This window comes from Crotalus tigris, unplaced genomic scaffold (genome assembly GCF_016545835.1).
Source record: "Crotalus tigris isolate CLP2741 ecotype Arizona unplaced genomic scaffold, ASM1654583v1 scf7180000018018.2415403412:4055106, whole genome shotgun sequence".
Classification (NCBI taxonomy): domain Eukaryota; kingdom Metazoa; phylum Chordata; class Lepidosauria; order Squamata; family Viperidae; genus Crotalus; species Crotalus tigris.
In genome coordinates this window covers 1,600,337-1,621,525 of record NW_024096780.1, presented here as the reverse complement: position 1 = coordinate 1,621,525, position 21,189 = coordinate 1,600,337, and positions in this window count along the sequence as shown.

Genomic DNA, 21,189 nt, shown 5'->3' with positions numbered 1-21,189 from the left:
GGAATATGGCAATAATATAATGTAGTAATATAACTCTGATTTATAACAGTTTCTTTTTCTTATGATCAAATTATAGCCATTAATATTCTGTTGAGAATATTTTAATGAAATTTATTGTAATAGCACATATCTTGTAATGCAGTTGCCTAAATATGCATGGCATACTACAAAATGTGTTGAGAAGAGGAAAAAATTGCTGTGTGTATTATCCACAGGAAAGGAGTGCATACACAACTTGTCTTATCCAAATCTGGAACTGTTTTTGTGATTAAATCCAATACATTAAACTTTTATTACCATTCTGAAGTCAGAAGAAACTTCTAAATACAATTCAGAAGTTCTATCCATAGTGTCAAGCTCCATATTGATCAAATTTTAAATGCATTATTTTTTTTAAAAGTGACTAATTATAACAATTAGTATTTTTTCACTTGCAGACATTTTGGGGGAAGATGAGGTTGCTTTGGTCATTATTTATCTATCTACGATGTTATTTATTTATCATTCATTCATTCATTTATTTTATCTGGATCAATTTATGGAGAGAAAGGGATGTTTGGCTTTTTAAGACATACATATACATTTCTTATATTCTTCAGTTTCTGATCACTAATGGTTAATGACTGCAGTGCTTCTTTTGCGTCTAGTGTGAATTTCAGGATAATTCTTCCTAGTATAGAAGGGGCCATTATTAAGCCATCATTATGAGAAGAGATAGCAACCAGTTTCTCACCCTTTGTCTCCTGTCTTGTTAGACATTATTCATTCCATGAATACTCAGGTTTACTGGCCAAGACCTTGTATCAGGGATTTTTTTTTTCAAAATAATTTTGATGCACAGGGCAGAATGCATACATGCATGAGTCCTACTCATACACTAGATTAGTTGCTTTCTAGTTTGAAGAACTCAAACTTGAAAATGACTGGAGCCAGTACTTTCCCTACTTAGTACTCTTAGTTCAGCACTAGCTGAGCTAGTATTAGGTCAAAGATTAAAATTCAATGGTTTGCATTATCATTTTGAATGCCCAGTCACAAGAAAGTATGGAGAAACCATTTACTCAGTTTTTATTATATTACTAGCTGTATCTGGCCACGCGTTGCTGTGGCTCAGTCTGGTTAAATGGAAAAGAAAGAAAAGAGAAAGCGTACATAGCATGTGTTGCTTTTATGTCCAACATGTTTTTGAAAAAAAGCATGTTTTTACCTGTCACAGGTGTGACATCTATATAATATAGGTATATAAAAACACGCGCGTATTCGAATGCAACGTGGTATCAAAATTTCAAAGCAATCGGTGAAGAACTTTCGGAGATTTAAGATTTTCAACAAACGAACATTTACATTTTTATTTATATAGATTACCATTTACTCACTTTTACTAAGTATTAAATGGATGGATGTGTCCTCCTGGGGTAGGGCAAGTAGTGCTTCTAATTTGCCATTCGTGCACTTACAAATAAAACTACTTTAATATGCATTACTGATATTGATACTTGTCATAGTCTAAGCCAGAGAACAGTCTTAACATTCATAAGGACTTAACAATTGTCAGCAGACCAGGAAAAAAATGGAAAAAAGTTTATTTTTCTATTGTTTACAGCTGCCTTACTCCTAGGCCACAATAGACACACTTTTAACAATACAGAGGGCAGCAGCCAATAATTGGTACAGATCACAAACAGCTATGAAATCCACAAGTACAGGACTGTCTTGAAAGTTAAGAAGAGAAATAATTTTAGAATAGTTTCAGGACAAGTAGTCATGGAGATCAAACTTGTCTATTAAAACAACCAAGATATAATAAATTACTGTCAGTTGCTTTTCCTTTTTAAGACAATGACTAATCCATGAGTATGATGTGGAAGTTTTTTCCACACCAGAAGCATTCCAGTGACAACCAAATCTTTAGCACCTGCATTTATTAGAACATACAGTAGATAACAAAGATTACAAATTGGCTCTCAATTATCTTTGCATATGGTTTCTGATGTTGGGTGTAAGTTTGAAGCTGAGAAAATAGTGAGTTATCATAGCCCACCCTGTAAGTTCACAGCCATGCTGAGATTAGAAAAGGAAAGAGGAGTGTGTTTCTTTTAACACATATAAACGAATAGCTGCACAGACACATACATGTACACTTAAATCTTTGAGGACCCTTCAAGAGCTTTGATCATCCACAATGTTCACTTGAAATATCATGAACATAATATAATATAATAAACATAATTTCCATATAGTATTAACCTTGTGAATACTCTAAAGCTTCCTCCCTCTGTTATGCTTTTAAGATGGACAGTGATTAATATTTATATGTTACTTATATGTAAGGGTGTAGGTCTGTATGCATGTTGTATATAGTATGCTTAAATGTGTGCTATGTATGTGTACAATTTGAGAGCAAGCAGCTAAATTTCATTTTTAATGTGTGCAATTGTGCCCACAGTAAAAGAAAATGACAATAAAGGTTATCTATCTATCTATCTATCTATCTATCTATCTATCTATCTATCTATCTATCTACTGTATCTATCTATCTATCACCAAAAGATTTAACAAGTGTATGGTACAAAATACAACTAAAAACTTTCAGAATTGTTCTGGTGGCAATCCATGAGAAGCAACTACCCAAAATGCAAGTGGAGAAACAGAATGAGCTATTGCATATTGTTATGTCCCGAGCCTTGCAAACGGCTCGGGCGTTTGCAGGCAGTCCCGGGCAGGTGCAAAGCTGCCCGGGACCAGACAGGCTGTCGCCAGCGCCGTGCGCATGCGCGGGTGCTGGCGCGGGAAAAGTATCGCATTTACCCGGGAAATGTCTATATAAGAAGCTGGGAGGTTTTGGGAGCTGCTGAAGCCATCTACTTGTAAGCTGAACGCAGAATAAAGAAAACTGAGAACTCCAACTGCTTCTCGTGTATGCTTTACGCCAAGGACTCAACACTGGCGACGAAGGTGGGATTGCCTTACACCGCCTGGAAAGGAAGAAGTGTAAGCTTACCCAAGTGAGTCCTGAGCGGCGGAACGGCGTCGACTCGGCAGCTACCCGCCAATCCAGTGCGCATTCGAGGGTAGGCTGGCTGATAGACCCGTCTCCTGAAGATGGCGAAAATCGGAAGGCTTTCGGAATTCGACGTCTCACATCCAGAGCGGTGGGAGTCCTACGTAGCCAGGGTGGAGAACTACCTCAAGGCAAACCAAGTGAGGGAAGAGAGTTTGAAGGCTGCCACCCTGCTTTGTGTTTGCGGTCAAGACGCCTTCGACATCGCAGAAAACCTTGCAGCACCTGTTCCAGTAGAGTCTGTCAGCTACACAGATCTGAAGAAGCTATTGAAGGAGCACTTCCACCCCAAGATGTCCGTCATCGCATGGCGCCACACCTTCGAGCAGAGGGATCAACGGCCCGGTGAGTCGGCCAAAGAATTCATCGCTGCATTACGGAAGGCCGCCAAGCACTGCGAGTTCAAAGACCTCGAAGAACGACTGAGGGACCGATTCGTGTGCGGGTTAAGGCATCGAGATCTACAACAGAGACTTTTCGCTCAAGAAGAATTGTCCTACCAAGATGCCTTAAGGGAAGTCACCGCAGAAGAAGCAGCAGGCGGCGCTGTCAAGAACATGCGGCCGATCAGAAACAGTCCAGAGGTTGCATCCGTGCACCAGGAAGACGTCCAAAGAAACTCCGAGGAGGATACGGACGAGGAAGTCGACCGTCTCCACCCCACGAAGGAAGAAAATCAGAAGGGAAGCTCTTCAACTCCGCTCAAGTGCATCGGCTGTGGAGGTCGCCACAGGAGAACCGACTGCAAGTTCCGCTCCGCTACCTGCCGGGCATGCGGCAAACAAGGACACATTGCAGCTGTGTGTCTGGGCCGACGAAAGGTACAACCTCAGGAAGAACCGCGCCTGAAAGGTACAAGATTCCCCAGCCAGAATAGGGTAGGGTTTTGCGCTTCGCGAAGAAGCATCCTTAGGACAGGCACACACAAGCCAATTAAGAAAAAGCTGTCACTCAAGGTGAAGCTACAAGGGGTTCCATTATTTATGGAACTAGACACAGGGTCTGCCTTTTCAATTATCTCCTTGCATACATTTAGGAAGATTTGTTCCGGTAGTGGAACTCAGGCCAAGTTAAGGCCTTCTGACATTGTGTTAACAGATTTTCAAAAGTCAAGAGTGTGTGTTAAGGGGGAGGCCACCCTTAACGTGCAATACAAGAGTTTTGAAGGTCCACTAGACGTATTAGTAGTAGGGGTGAACGAACGAGTCTCATAGGACTCGATTGGTTTGAGGCCCTGGGGATACACGTCACAGGACTCAACAGTTTACAAACACTCGACCTACAGGAAGTCTGCAAAGAAATTGCAGATGTTTTCAGCCCCCAGCTGGGCACATTCAAAGGACCCCCTGTGTCCTTAAAGCTAGACCCCACTGTCACTCCCATTAGAATTAAAGCAAGAAGGGTCCCTTTTGCTTTAAAGAGTAAAATTGACACTGAGTTAGACAAACTGATTCAACAGAACCTGTTGATTCCAGTCCTTGGGAGACCCCCATTGTCACGCCTCTAAAGGCAAATGGGGACATTCGCATTTGTGCTGACTACAAATGCACTCTGAATAAGGTATTGCAGCAACATGCCTATCCTGTTCCTGTGGTCAGTCATATTCTGGCCTCCCTCAAGGGGGGGCGCGTTTTTGCAAAGCTTGACCTAGCTCAAGCGTATCAACAGCTGCCTGTTGATGAGGATGCTGCTATAGCTCAGACTATTGTGACCCACAGGGGAGCCTTTAAGGTAAAAAGGCTGCAGTTTGGAGTGAATGTCGCTCCTGGGATTTTCCAAAGCGTAATGGAAAAAACACTGCGGGGCATACCGGGGGTTTGCCCCTACTTTGATGATGTCTTAATTGCAGGAGACTCCACACACATTCTAGCTGAAAGGCTAAGGGCTGTTCTGTTAAGATTCAGGAAAACAGGCCTCAATCTCAAAAAAGACAAATGCAAGATTGGGGTGCCTTCTACTGAATTTCTGGGGTTCAAAATTGATGCTGCTGGGATTCACCCTGCTGAATCCAAATTAACTGCTATTTTAGAAGCACCTAGGCCAAAGTCCAAGGCCGAACTTCAGGCCTTCCTGGGCCTCCTGAATTTCTACAATTCTTTTCTTCCACATAAAGCTAGTGTAGCTGAGCCCCTTCACAGGCTACTAGACAAGCAAGCAGTGTGGCGGTGGTCACAGACGCATGAGGCCTGCTTTAACGAAGTCAAGGCCCTGCTCACTTCTAACAGTGTACTTGCACATTTCAACGAGTCCCTTCCTGTGTGCATCGCTTGTGATGCGTCCCCTTACGGGGTTCGAGCTGTCCTGAGCCACCTCAGGTCTGATGGAACTCAGGTTCCTGTTGCATATTACTCCAGAACATGGTCTTCTGCTGAGCGCAACTACGCTCAGATAGACAGGGAGGCTCTGGCTGTTGTTGCTGGAATTAAAAAATTCCATGACTTTCTATATGGCAGGCACTTCACGGTCTTCACTGACCATAAGCCTCTGCTGGGACTGTTTACCCCACGTAAGCAGACTCCCCAAATCATTTCCCCTAGAATGCTTAGGTGGTCTATTTTTTTGTCTGCATATGATTTTTCTTTACTCCACAAGCCTGGGAAAGAAATGGGCCATGCTGATGGCCTCAGTAGATTGCCTCTGCCAGTAGTAGAAGCTGACCCTGCGCCAGCTGTCAACATTCTATCGATCCAAGCCTTGCCTGAGCTCCCTCTTAGTGCCAGGGATGTTGCCGCTGAAACAGGTACAGATCACACACTTTCACGTGTCCGTTCCTGGGTTTTGTCTGGTTGGCCTGAGCACTGCCCTAGTCTTGAGTTTCAGAGTTTCTGGTCCAAAAGGAATGAGCTGTCCCTTTCTCAGGGTTGTCTGCTTTGGGGAAACAGAGTTGTCATTCCCACCTCAATGAGGACTAGGGTCTTAGAATCCCTCCACGAGGGTCATCCTGGCATTGTTCGTATGAAGGCTCTTGCGCGCAGCCACTTGTGGTGGCCTGGTTTAGATAAAGATATTTTTTTTTTTTTTATTAAAAGTTTTATAAATTTTACAAAAAAAATAAAAACAATACAAAACAAAAAACAACATATACAAAAAAGAAAAATTAAACAAACATATATATAAAAAAAAAAAACCCATCCCAGACCCCTCCCAAAAACCCTCCCTTCCCCCCCCTGAGCTTCCCAGAGCAGAATATAGGCTTAAAAAATAAAGATAAAAATTAAAATAAAAACTTTATATTTATATATATAAAAAAGATGTCTATAATATATATGAAAATAAAACTTATGAAAAAGCTATATGATATTTTTGTATACCCAATCTAAATTGTATAAATTTTATCCATTTATCCCAAATAGCAAGAAACTTCTCTTGAGTTTGTTGCTTTAAGAAAGCCGAAATCTTTGCCATTTCCGCCAAATAAGCTACTTTAAAAAACCATTCCTGCAATGTAGGCAAAGATTACTTCTTCCAATATTGTCCAATTAACAGCCTCGCGGCTGTGATCAAGTTTAACATCAATACAACCTCCTTTGTATCACAATCTGTAACAATACCTAACAAAAATAATTGCGGAGTAAATTTTACCCTCATTCTAAAAATTCTCTGGATATTCCACCATATTTTAATCCAAAATGCTTTTATCTCTCTGCATGACCACCAAATATGATAATAGGAAGCCTCCTTATAAACACATCTCCAACATTTGGGTTGCACGTCAGGATACATATAAGACATTTTTTGTGGATCAAGGTGCCATCTATAAAACATTTTATAAAAATTCTCCCTTAAATTTTGTGCTTGAGTAAATTTGACATTTCTCACCCAAATAGTTTCCCAAGTGTCCAATAGGTTTAGATAAAGATATTGAGGCTAGGGTGCATGCATGCCACCTGTGCCAACGATCTCGCCCAGAGATGCCCCAAGCTCCCGTGCATAGATGGGAGGAAACACAGTCCCCATGGTCTAGGGTGCACATTGACTATGCTGGACCCTTTCAGGGCCAGTTCTTCTTGGTCCGTGTTGACAGCCATTCGAAATGGCTTGAGGTTGTACCTGTCTCATCCACCACCACTGCAAAGACTATTCAGGTACTGAGGGGGATTTTTGCTGCACACGGGCTGCCAGATGTCATTGTGTCCGACAATGGCCCTCAATTCACTTCCTCCGAATTCCAAGCTTTCTTACAGGCAAACATGATTCGTCATGCCACGTCTGCACCCTTCCACCCGTCCACCAACGGTATGGTTGAACGTATGGTGCGCATCACAAAGGACGCATTGAAAAGACTCACCTACGGGGACTGGCATCACAGGTTGCCTGACTTTCTCCTTTCTTATCGCACCACACCGTCCACTTCTACAGGGAGAAGCCCAGCTGAACTTCATTGGGGGCATCAACTTACTACTAAACTTGACCGGTTGCATCCGGACAGACTGCCTTCATCTACCTCACATCCTAGGGCACCTAGACAACTACTTGTGGGTGCCCCGGTTTGGGCTCGCAATTACGGGCCTGGTCATACATGGGTCCCCGCTTCTATTTCCAGGGTCACAGGCCCTCTCTCCTACGAGGTAGCCCTGGACAACGGTCGTGTCCTGCGTCGGCACATCGACCAACTCCGCCCTAGGCGGGACCTTTCAGATGAGACTCCTGGGTCTTTTCCAGGGGGGGAGGGGGACCCTTTGGAGCAAAGGGAAGGGCACAAGCTGCTGCCCACCTCCACTGATGGAGCCACAAACGGCCCATCCCAGGGTTCCGCGAGAGCTCCGAACAAGAATTCTATGAGCCTACCCAACTACCAGGCATCCATGCCTACTCCAGCCAGGGAGTCACCCCGGGGGCATACTCACTTTCCACACATATCACACAGCACTCCAGTCACGGAGGATACCCGGGGGCATCCCAACAAATCATTCCCCGCAAGAGAGCTGGCACACAATCCCCAAGGTTGGCCTGACCTTACCCCAAATCCTACAGGGGTTCAAACATACAGGGAGGTGGTCGAGGAACCAAGTCCCGACTACAACACCTCTAGCCCAAATCAGGGAGTAACTGAGTTTTGGGAAAGTACAGAAACCCACACAAGCCCGGACACAGAACGGGGTTCAGGGAATGGGCAGCCTCCTGACAGGTCTTGGATGGACCTAGGAGGTTCAACAGAGACGCCCAGCAGTGGCTATCACTTCAAGGGGCCCGAGGGTCTACAGCTAGGCAGGTCAACCAGGTCACAAAGTGACAGAAGACCTGGCCTGACGAGCCCGGTGGGCGAGCAAGCAGGCCAGGCATCGGGGCAAAGTCCTTGGAAGGCACCAAGGCATGATAAGGAGAACAGGCTCACATCTCCCTCCAGTCAGGGAACTCCTGCTAGTAACCCAGAGCTGAGAAGGTCACGGAGAGCAAGGAAGTCTCCTAAATACTTAGAGGATTACATAACATTGCTGGCTAAACAAAAGCCAGGTAACGATAGGAGCACTGAGAAGCAGAACACTGCATAACATAAATGATTATATGTTGGTAGTAGTTTTAGCCCGGGGGAAAGGGGTGTTATGTCCCGAGCCTTGCAAACGGCTCGGGCGTTTGCAGGCAGTCCCGGGCAGGTGCAAAGCTGCCCGGGACCAGACAGGCTGTCGCCAGCGCCGTGCGCATGCGCGGGTGCTGGCGCGGGAAACGTATCGCATTTACCCGGGAAATGTCTATATAAGAAGCTGGGAGGTTTTGGGAGCTGCTGAAGCCATCTACTTGTAAGCTGAACGCAGAATAAAGAAAACTGAGAACTCCAACTGCTTCTCGTGTCTGCTTTACGCCAAGGACTCAACACATATAGCTTTCAAAATGGATGGGGTACAAAGCATCTCTGCTTTTTGGAAAGACAACTGTAGTATTGTATTACTACTGACAGTGTCTAAATATCTCATCTCTTTCTCCTCTCTTCTCTAAAATATACAAGTTGCTGTATATTTTATACTAAAAAATAGTTAAGTATTTAATAATCTTTCCCTGAATCATTGCATAAAATAAATATAAGTATTGAGTTTCAAATAATTAATGCTTGAATTACTGCCCAATTTTTGTTACACAGTGCCCATTGCTGGAGCTTTCTGAAGTGGATGACATTTTCATTGGATTATTTTTTAATTAATACAAATGTTTATATGTATGCAAATTTATATATTCATACATGCATATAACACAAAAACATGCAGAATCTTCATTTCTAGAAATGTTGAGAAGAGAGGTAGACCATGACTCATAATAGCAACATTTAGTAGGACAGCTTCAAAATCTATAAAGGAGAAGGAGAACTAATTTACTTTGGACAAATGCCAGGAAGTATGGGTGTTATTGGTAGATCTTTGAAAGATATATTGAATCTTCAGTAGCCTCTAAATAATCTTTCTTCTACTCAGAAAAATAGGGAATGAAATTTAATGCTAATGTCAGACCTGATATGAGTAGCTTGTCCTGGGTAGCTAACCTTGTATAACAATAAAGACATTTTCACAATCCAGTGTAATGAACACTCTGTAAATATTAGAAAGTAGCTAAGATGGATGTTCAAATACGCATCAACATTATGGCGAGGTTCTTTCAGACAGAGCTTTATTTTTGGATTAGGGCATACAGTATATGTTTCATTCCAACAAAAAGAAATAGCCTTTAGATATCTTTTTGATAGATCCCATTGTTTGATAAAACATTTCACTTTCCTTTTTTTACACTTTCCTTTTCAGCCGATATAAAGCATTCATTTCAGATTCCTTTCTATTTTTTAAAAAAAGAATATTTCATTTAATGTACCACCTATTGTGGAGGAACACTCATTGTAATAAATAGAGCCAAATAAATTAAAATGTCATGCTACCTCTAATTCATATGTCATCCTTTTATTAATAGGATTGATTCTGTATTCTTCTGTAACTGCTGTGAATTAAAGTGTAAGTTCCGTGTGTATATTTTCCTGGACAAATACATTGATTGGAAAAATTGTATCTACTTATTTTACTAGCAGCATCGATATATTCACCTGAGTACGCAGGCCACAAGATTCAGAACTTCAAGAAATACAGATAGTTATTAAACCAGCTCTGCTGGAAGATAAACAGGAAACTACAACATGTTTTTAGGGAAAAGCTATCTTGCCTGCTTCATATTAATTAGGAAATGTAGCACTAAGGAAAACTCCTTCTCTTATGACCAGTGGCATAGTTTGTTTGGGCAACTGACAGCAAAGGAATATTCTGTGCCGACACAGTTTTACTTCTAGCTGTTTCTGGAGGGAAAAAGCTTTTCTATTCTGCTAAAAATCAATACTTGCTTCTAAAGGGAAATTGCTTGCTCTTGGTATACAAAATAATTATATTTATGCCAATCCACTTTTTTGGATTAGCAATGTTTCATGATGTAAACAACCAAAATAAAGAAATAATTTCTGTCTGCATGTTGCCCAAGGAAAGTGGGAGGTATGATGAACATAAATATTATCTTTCTACATGCCAGGAAGAGTCACAGTAATCACTCAAAGAGGATAAGGAAAAATTAGTTCTTAACACCTATTCCCACCTATTATGGTACTGGGAATAGCTTTCTTATAAGATCACAATTTTTTTAACAATTATATGAAATTAGTTTAGAAAATTTAATTTGGAGATTAATTTAGAAAACCAACAATCAAGAAGTTCATAACACTGTTGTATAAAATAGTTAATTTTGTGGGAAATGAATACATTCACATCCTCATTCTCTCTTTTTCTCACTCTTGGTGCTAAAAGTTCATTAACTGTAAGTTCAAAACAAACATTGCTTAGCATTTCTAATTCATGATGAGAAAATGAGACAGTAGCAACAAGTCAGGTAGCTTAAACATAACATAAATTAATAGAAGCAAAAACTATTACAAATCAGTTTTATAAGTCATTTCCATCAACTAATTGAGAGAGAGAAAGAAATATCACTCTTCGAAGCAGTGGCACAGCTTGGCTGAACACTCACCAGGACCATCATTCCCATGCCCTCAGTAATGGGGCTGAAATCATACCTGAAATGATTTGTTTGTGTGTGTGTGTGTGAAAATGCTGTGCAACAGAGAAAGACATCTTCTCTGCAAAATGCCGTAGGAATGCAATACTTTTCATTGAATTTCTGAAGTCTAATATACATACCTTTGGCACAGTACAACAGTATAAGGTTGGAACTGCAAATATATTCCAAATTTGTAGTATATATAGAGTACCTAGCCGTTGACATGACAATAGAAAGCATCTTCATTAGGAATAAATCTTCACAGTGCTCACTGGATGATACTGCAAATGGCTCTTGTAGAAACAGTTCAGAAAGCATGAAAGAAATACTCAGAAAAGAATATTATACTTGCACATTTTTTTATAAATAAACATCACTTCAGAAGATTATTGTCATGTCACCTAATAGACGGTGAAGCAGATGTCATATTTTATTTGAGGGTACTTACACATGTTGGATCCGAGGAATCAAATGCCACCATAATGTTATTCAGCAGCCATTCTTCATTTTTATTTTTAAATATTTGGAGGGGGTATGCCTATATATCAAGCCACCATTAAAGCCAGGTTCTATAGGTAAATAGGGAGAAAAAGAATAACAAGGAAGAAAGAACAGGCAGTAAGAGTGAAATTAATTACCAGTCTGAAGGAAAAATAACATTTTCACACCTGTGAAATAAATTTGCTGGAACATCAGCAGAGAACATGAAGTACTAAATTTCATCTGAAACCAGGCAATCAGCAACAATGGAATAGCTGTTTCTTATGGTTCATACCTGCCAATTAAGAAAATTCTTGATTAGCTTCTTCATGTTCAGTCAAGCATTCTCTTGAATTAGGAGTAAACTATATGGATGGTAGAGATGAAACAAATAGATGGGATTGAAGCCAAATTTGCTCGTACTGTAGGAAGGATCTAAAGTGATCTCTTACAGACAGGTAAATTAGGATATAGGCTTTATCCCATCCTAAGAATTCAGGTTTCCCACTCTTGGTTTATATATTGCATTTCACTTACTGTAAGGATATCCTAACATATTGCTTTTAGGAATAGGCAATAGGTGGAGTTGAAAAATGAGTATGATTCAAATAACACTGAACATAGTTATACTTTTTTTTTCATTGATTCAGAACTTCAAGAAATTGATTGATTGATTGGTTGATTCAGAACTTCAAAAAATACACAGATAGTTATTAAACCAGCTCTGCTGGAAGATAAACAGGAAACTGCAACATGTTTTTAGGGAAAAGCTATCTTGTCTGCTTCATATTAATTAGGAAATGTAGCACTAAGGAAAGCTCCTTCTCTTATGACCAGTGGCATAGTTTGTTTGGGCAGCTGACAGCAAAGGAATATTCTGTGCCAACACAGTTTTACTTCTAGCTGTTTCTGGAGGGAAAAAGCTTTTATATTCTGCTAAAAATCAATACTTGCTTCTAAAGGGAAATTGCTTGCTCTTGGTATACAAAATAATTATATTTATGCCAATTCACTTTTTTGGATTAGCAATGTTCCATGATGTAAACAACCAAAATAAAGAAATAATTTCTGTCTGCATGTTGCCCAAGGAAAGTGGGAGGTATGATGAACATAAATATTATCTTTCTACATGCCAGGAAGATTCACAGTAATCACTCAGAGAGGATAAGGAAAAATTAGTTCTTAACACCTATTCCCACCTATTATGGTACTGGGAATAGCTTTCTTATAAGATCACAATTTTTTTAACAATTATATGAAATTAGTTTAGAAAATTTAATTTGGAGATTAATTTAGAAAACTAACAATCAAGAAGTTCATAACACTGTTGTATAAAATAGTTAATTTTGTGGGAAATGAATACATTCACATCCTCATTCTCTCTTTTTCTCACTCTTGGTGCTAAAACACAATAAAGTTCATTAACTGTAAGTTCAAAACAAACATTGCTTAGCATTTCTAATTCATGATGAGAAAATGAGACAGTAGCAACAAGTCAGGTAGCTTAAACATAACATAAATTAATAGAAGCAAAAACTATTACAAATCAGTTTTATAAGTCATTTCTATCAACTAGCTGAGAGAGAGAGAGAGACATATCACTGCTGTGGTGGTTGAAATGGAATCCTGTATTCCTTCCACCCAAGAAATAAGGAAAACTGTACAGATCACAGCTGTTTCATGATGAAGTGTTTTATCTCACTGAGTCATATAGCCAAGGTTCATAGTTCTGAGTTAGTGCCATGAAATGCAATGAAATGCCCGACAAACACAAGTGACTTTGCCTCTACAAGGTTTGAAGAATGACAGACTAGTGAAGCAGCATGGACAACAAATGTTCTGAACTTTACTTAGGTAAAGTGCCAACTACAAGATCTACACATTTCTAGAAAATGAAAAATATCATTAGTGGCAAATAATCTGGATGTTGGTTGGGAATGATTTCACATGTAATCAAAATTCATCCATCCTTTGTTGCAGTGACCCATTGTTTTGTTTTTCTACAAATGCCCCTCAATTGTTAGGGTTCTATGATGGCCAGTGTTCTCAGATCTGGGATGCTGAGAATGTAAACAAGCAACAATCATCAACAAATTGGAGTAAGGAAAGGAAGATAAGGCTTCATTGTCCTGAAAAAAAGTATACGTAAAATGAGACATTACAGGATATGGATATAAATGGTGTATCCACACTGAACCTGTCTAGAGACTGTCAAAAATCTGTAAAGGAAACCATTTCTGAACTATAATAAAGACTTAGTACTATAGTGTGTATCAAAATATCAGGGGAGTGTGAGCCTAATTTGTGACTACTGTGTAGAGTTTAACAGGAATCTATATAGATTTTGGAGGCATAACTGAACATACTTAAGCTAATGTTTTGCTTTGCAATGTTCCGCCTTGCCTTGTCTTGCCTTGCCTTGCCATGCCTTGCCTTGCCTTGCCTTGCCTTGCCCTTGCCCTTGCCTTTGCCTTTGCCTTGCCTTTGCCTTTGCCTTTGCCTTTGCCTTTGCCTTTGCCTTTACCTTTGCCTTGCCTTTGCCTTTGCCTTTGCCTTTGCCTTTGCCTTTGCCTTTGCCTTTGCCTTTGCCTTTGCCTTTGCCTTTGCCTTTGCCTTTGCCTTGCCCTTGCCTTTCCTTGCCTTGCCATCAGGGGTGTCAAACTGCCGGCCTGTGGGTCAGTTGCATCATATGGAGGCTGTGCCCACCCCAGCTCCAGCAATGCAAAAAAAGTCACGATACCTTGTGACATGTCATGTGATGTGGCGAGTTTGACACCCGTGCTTTACATGAACAGAGTATTTTTTTAAACAACAAAAACAGTTGTGACAGGATGTTTAGTGATTTTTAAGACAGCTTAGTCTACCTCTTTCAGAAAACTGGTATATTCCAGCAGTGGCTTGTTATGTTATTTAATGTCTGCAAATGTATTTGGAAGGAAGTATTTTCACTTTCCTATGAATTCCAAGTGCTATTTGCTTTCTAGATATAACATAACATATTGCCTGATATAAAATTGCTGTTTATTCAAGTTTCTCACAGAGGGCAACTTATAGATTGATAAGAAGATCCTTCTAGTCACATGCTCTCAGTACAAACACATACATCAGAAAATATATGCACCTCTTGTGAAAACAAATTAGATTTGTTCTTTTTCTAGCAATACTACAGTGAGCTTGTGTCCCTCTCAAGTCCATTGGTCTACAGATCCTTTATCATTTTTATTCTCACTCAGCCTTGAGTCTATTGAATTGATTTTGGTTATTTAATGGAACACAGCATACTGTTTCAACAGTTGTAGGAACATCATTTTAGCAAAAGACTGGTATATCTCAGGGTGAAGCAGAAAGAATCCTGGGATGAGGATGGGTTTTGCAGAATTTAGTATCCATTCAAACTGAATCTATTGATAAACTCAGGAATCCATCTTGAAGCTTACAGATTGGTTTTCTTTAGGTTAAAAACTAAGTGATGCTTGAAGGGAATCACACTGGTACACAAAAACAATTCTTCAATCTGTTTCCCCCTTTTTTCCCTCATGATATTTATTATATCATTCATTTCTTTCTTTTACTCCATATTATCAGCTGGTGAATTGGAGAATTGCATGTAAATCACATTAAATCATAAATTTGTCTCACTGCATATTACAGGAAGGAAGAGAGAGAGAAAAAAGAAACAGAACTGCATTGAATTTGTAGTTTTCAGTGCCAACTCTACTATCACAGATTTCTCAAATTACAATATCATTTCAAAGAAGCTTAAGAAGAAATTAATAGAGCCCTTCTGCTTCCATACAAGACACACCTACAAACAAAAACAAAACATAACTTCTCAGCTACACTTAAAAGCTAAAAGCACTCAAATGTATCACTAGCCATCTTTCCTACTTCAGTTTTGTGAACTTTGAGTGATAGGGCTATGAACCTATTCTTTTCCCTCCTAGGAACTTTGTCCCTGATGTGCATAATCAACATAGAAGGCAAAAGTACACAACACAACAACTGCATAGGTTAATGGAATCAGAGTTTTAACTGAGCTATCCCTTGATACATTTTCAGTTCAAGCATGACTAATTAGAGGTACACATCACCGATCAACATGGTTTTCCCAAGGAATGTAAACAGAGAGGTTATCTAAATTAGTCAATTACAAAAAAGCATCTTATAAGTCCTTTATTCCAGAAATGTTCCCAATATGGAAAAGATCTCAAGATACTATCTGGTCTCTTTTAACATGCTCATCTTTCTAGCCCATTTGATATTTGTTTGCTTCCTTTATTTATTTATTTGATTTGTTTGCCACCCATTTCATCTAGAGTTTTTTAGAAGCTCTTAGAAAACTTAAAAACTTTTCTGGATGGCTTTTCTATTAGAAAAGAGCACAAACAGAGGTTATAGGTTTCATTTGTGCTGCAAAAAATTGGAGGATCAACAGACTGCAGAAAGTCAATCCAGAAAAATATTCATTCTTTGATGCCACTTAGTATAATTGCTTATGGTATGTGAAGATATTATTATTTTTTGGTAGCAGGAATATAAACAATCTAATTACCCACACTCTAAGCTACAGGTGTTTGGCTCTGCTCTTATTGAAAGCAAAAAGTATGATATCAGTATTGTTTTTTAAAAAAACCTTGTTATAATATTTCATTTGGAACAAGCAATATAGCATGATGAATGACTGCTTGAGACCATATTAGTTAAATGGTTGCATAGTACTAATTAAAATCTAACAATTCCTTTTCTGCAACACTTGGTATTAGTATGTTTGTTATTATTTCAGTTTACGTTTGTGTTTAAGTACTTGGGAGAGCAATTCATTTATCATTCAATTCCTTTAAACAAATTGAATATTAATTGGCAATTGTGAATCCAAATTATTTAGAACCCAAAGTCAGATCGTGGGCTGCTTAATATCTGCTTTCCTGTAAGAATGTAACATTATTTTCTGCCTCCTGAAGAAGTTGAAGAACCCACCACAAATGATAGATAAGGATGCATGTGAGAACCCTACCACCTACCACTTCCATGGAAATGCAATTTGGAAAGGTAGCGATGAATCTGATGGAGAGAAAAATTGTTGCTACACACTCACGTGGAAGAGAAACACTAACCACTCCATGGGATTTCCTTTGCTAGAAATGATATCATTCCAAAATAGCTTTCCTATTACATAAATAGCTATCAAGGTTTGGCTGTACATAGTAGGATAATTTCCAGTGAGCTCATCTTTTAGAGAAGATCAGAAGCTCTCTGACAAAGTTTTGACTGGAGACAGATAGGAAGTTGAAAGCAATTTGTAAGAAAAATTTTTTTTATCATACATATTCTTCTAGTTTTACCTCTTGTTTCAAGAGCTGCGGAATATTTTTGAGTAGAAGTCACAGTGGGACACAAGGAATACGTAGAAAAGCAAACAAAAATAATATAAAGTTGCAGATCCATGCAGCTAGTACCATTGCTAGACCCACTGAACTTTTATAATAAGTGAAAACTTGTTACCAAGTCTTTAGAAAAAGAGCATCCTAAAAATTGGCTCTTGTTCAGTTATGTCTACTTGAAGTTTCAGTACTGAACTCAATATAATGGAGACTCTAGGAATGTAGATTGGGTATTATTTGGTGTGCAACATTGGGAATGAAGAAAGGAATATATTTGGATAATAAATTTATTTATTTACCCCCATAGGAGTGGAGGAGGAGGAGGAGGAGGAGGAGGAGGAGGAGGAGGAGGAGGAGGAGGAGAAAAGAAGAAAAAGAAGAACTTTCCAATTATCCATTCCTCTCCTATTTGTATGTCTGGAAGGAGGGTTGTTGTTTTTTGTTATCTGTTTTTAATGGGAAAAAAACTGAGTAAATGTAAATGAATGTCTAATTGCTGTAGAAGAACATGTGCATCCATTTTGGCTTAGAATTTTCCCCCCGCAGATCACATTAGGTTGGATGAAGCTCCAATTCTAAATGACAAATAAACTATACACAGTTAAGTAAAACTCTTATATTAGCTTTTCTGCTAATCCCAGCAGGTCAAATTTTAATTACTTTATCAACACAGATAAGTCTCACTCTTAGCTTCCATTGTGCTTTGCTTTGTAAGCTCTCATTATTATATGCCTGATCAATTCACAAAACTAAAGTGATAATACAGGTGCTATTAACAGCTTTTAGGCAATAACATCAGTGAATTTAACCTGGTGCTTTGAAGAGCTTTTTCACAACATAGCAGGCGCTATAAATTTTATTATTCTGGTAAAGCTGATTTTTTTTAAAAGATAGAAACATTCCACTACTAAGTTACTGTGCAAAGCAGTCTGACATGAATACAAATTGTCCTTTCCCAAGGGCATAGTAATATAACTATTTCAATTGCTTTTCTGTACTTTTCTTTCTCTTTTTCTTCTTTTTTGGAGGATAAATGCAATTATGTCCAGAACTGTTGCAAGTTGTTCATTAGATTCATAATCTGGCAAACAAGCCTGCTTGTTCCATCCTGAAAAAACAAAAACAAATTTATTTCACTAGGGGATATGAACCTTTGGCACCTCTATATGCTTTTCAAAATGCATCCTTAAGCAAGTTTAGTTATTTCTCATGGAATTCAAATCAGGATTGGAGGCAAACATGTCCCTAAACTCTGTATAGCTAATTGACAGCCTGTGAGTCAAAGACTTTAAAGACAGTACTTGGCTACAATTCAGTCAATGATAGAATATAAATTAGACTTTTAATTTTTTTTAATATGATGGTTATTCAAATGTATGCTCCAACCATTCATGTATAATAATATTAACAGTAACAACAGCAACAACAATTTATATGGCTTCAAATTTTAGGTGACTCTGGGCAGTTTGCAAAACACTAAAAATGTACTTAAAAACAAGGAAATAAAAAAAAATAGAAATGGCAGATATGACAAAACCATATGGGAACAAAGAAAAATAAGAAAATTGGGCTTTAATCATACTTCTGGGTCCAGTTGGGTAGCAACTGAAGACAGAATACCAAAGTGGGCAATAGTAAAGTGGAAACTGTAGCTGGACTGTATGGGCTAAGAAATAAATGAAAGAGGAAAATGACATATAAGCGTCTGCCAATCCAATTATTTCTTCGTTGCTAATTCATTCTTCAAACAGCCAAAAATGATGTCTGTGTCCATATACATGTACCAGATGGGACAAACAGAAATAAAATTGGCTATATTATTGGGGCAAGGACATGGAACAGCTCAGTTATAAAAACATAAATGAAGCCCTGCTGGATTGGACACTGGGTCCATCTAATCCAGCAATCTGTTCTCAGAATGGCAACTGCACACTGCCTACTAGTTTCCCAGAAGACGGCCTCCAGAGCAGTCACAGTGCCATTAGGCTAATAGGCATTGATCCACATGACTTCCCTGAATCTATCCATCCTATTTTTGAGCCAGCCAAACTGTTAGCAAGCACTATGTTTCATAGTTATGAGAGAGAAAAAACATGGCGAGGAGCTGATTGTAGAATCGATCACGAATTGCTCATCTGAAGGTTCCATTCAACCTAAAGCAGAAGAACAAATTCAACCAATTTCCAAAATGTGGGCATTTAACCCTTATTTTCAAGAAGAACATTAAGAATCTTCTTGAAGTTTTTAATCTCAGTGAAATGAAGCCAGTGAAAATGTAGAATAAAATCAAGGAAGTTGTTAAGAAAAGAATGTGAGAAGATATTTTCAAAGATCAAGAAACAGAAGAAAACAATCTGGGATTCAGAATAGATGGCAAAATTGTGAACAAGAAAAGTCAAAGCCAAGAAAGACAAGTATTTCAGGAAGGGCATAAGAAAAAAGTTCAGAGAGTTTTGAGAGTCAAGAGACAATTTAGAATAACAACTGTAAAGTTACTGAAAATGGAAACAGGCACTGAAAATCAAGGAAAGTCTTCCAAAAGACCTCTAAATTCAGAAGGAAGTTTCAGCCTTGAATTGGTATTCTAAAGAATACCAATGGACAGATACTGATTCAAAGAAGATCAAACAGACAGAGGATTAATACAATGAAATTCTATAGGATGTAAACCTCTAAGATAACTTAGGGTTTTTTTTTTTTTTTTCGTTATAAGAACCTCTAATTCTAGAAGATGGAGTTAAATCAGTACTCCAGTCTTCATCAAATTAAAAGGATGGAGGAATTAATGAAATATTTTGAGAAATATGGCAAGCAATCTAAAATGAATCAGTAGATTCTAACAAAACTATGCCAGCAAATCAGGAGAATGATATAGATGACAGCTGTGAGTCTACACATCAACACCTAAGAAAGAAAACACTTTATACAAGTTAATTATTTACTTATTTATTTATTTATTAAATTTCTATGTCACCAATTTCCCTTACAAGATGATTCTGGACAATATCCTTTATTTAACATGCTAGCAAAATAATGCTTAGGATCATCCAGTGGAAGAGGATGAAGCTAGCTTTAGAAAATCCAGACAAATAAGATACATTATTAATAAGGCTGGATAACTGAGAAAGTCAAAGAATACAAAAGAGGAAGAGGAACAAAAGAAGGGAGGGAGGGGGGAGGGAGGGAGGAACGAAGGAAGGAACGAAGGAAAAGAAGTCAATATATGCTTAATTGACTATAGAAAGACCTTCAATTTTATCAACCATGGTAATCTATTGAATTTCCTTAGGAAAAAGAGAATGCCATCTAATTGTCCTCATGCAAAGCCTATACACAAGGTAGGAAGCTAGAGTCCACATAAAACATGGCAAAAGAGATTCTGGGTTGACAAAGGAGTAAGGGTATATACTTTGTTCTTATTTATTCAGCCTATGTGCTGCCTATGTGCTGCATATATATTGAAAGAAGCTGGATTAGACATATACAGTATCAATGTGTTTTAAAATCAAAGGAAAAAATGTTAATAACCTGCACTATGCTAAGGACACTTTCCTAATAACTGAAATTGCTATTGATCTGCAAACTCTAATAATGAAAGTTGAGAAGATAATGAAAAAATAGGGCTCCCATTAAATATAAAAAAGATCAAACTAATGACAACAAATATATACCATCTTTAGAACTGACAACGAGGATGATGATATAAGGGAAATCTCTGCCTTTTAAGAAGCAGCAGTCAAGAAATATCCTGTAGGTAGCACCTGGAAGAATATGAATGCCTTGAAAAAGCTATTCAGATGCCATGATGTATCTCTGACTACATGGATTAGAACTAAACAAACAATTGTTTTCCCTGTGACTTTCTATGATTCAAAAATTGGACAGAAGCAAGATAGAATGAGTATGATCATTCTGAATTTTGATGTTGAATATGGCTCTATGGCAGGGGTTCTCAACCTTGGCAACTTTAAGACTTGTGGACTTCAACTCCCAGAATTCCTCAGCCAGTTTTGCTGGCTGAGGAATTCTGGGAGTTGAAGTCCACAAGTCTTAAAGTTGCCAAGGTTGAGAACCCCTGCTCTATGGATATATCATGAGTAGCCAAGAAAATAAAAAAAATGAATCACAGAACAAATCAGCCTAGAATGTCTCTTGAAGTGACCAGTTTCAAACTATCATTGTTATATAAAGACCCAACTCTCTTGAGAAGTCCATAATGCTGGAAAAAAAACAAGCAAGGAAAAATAACAT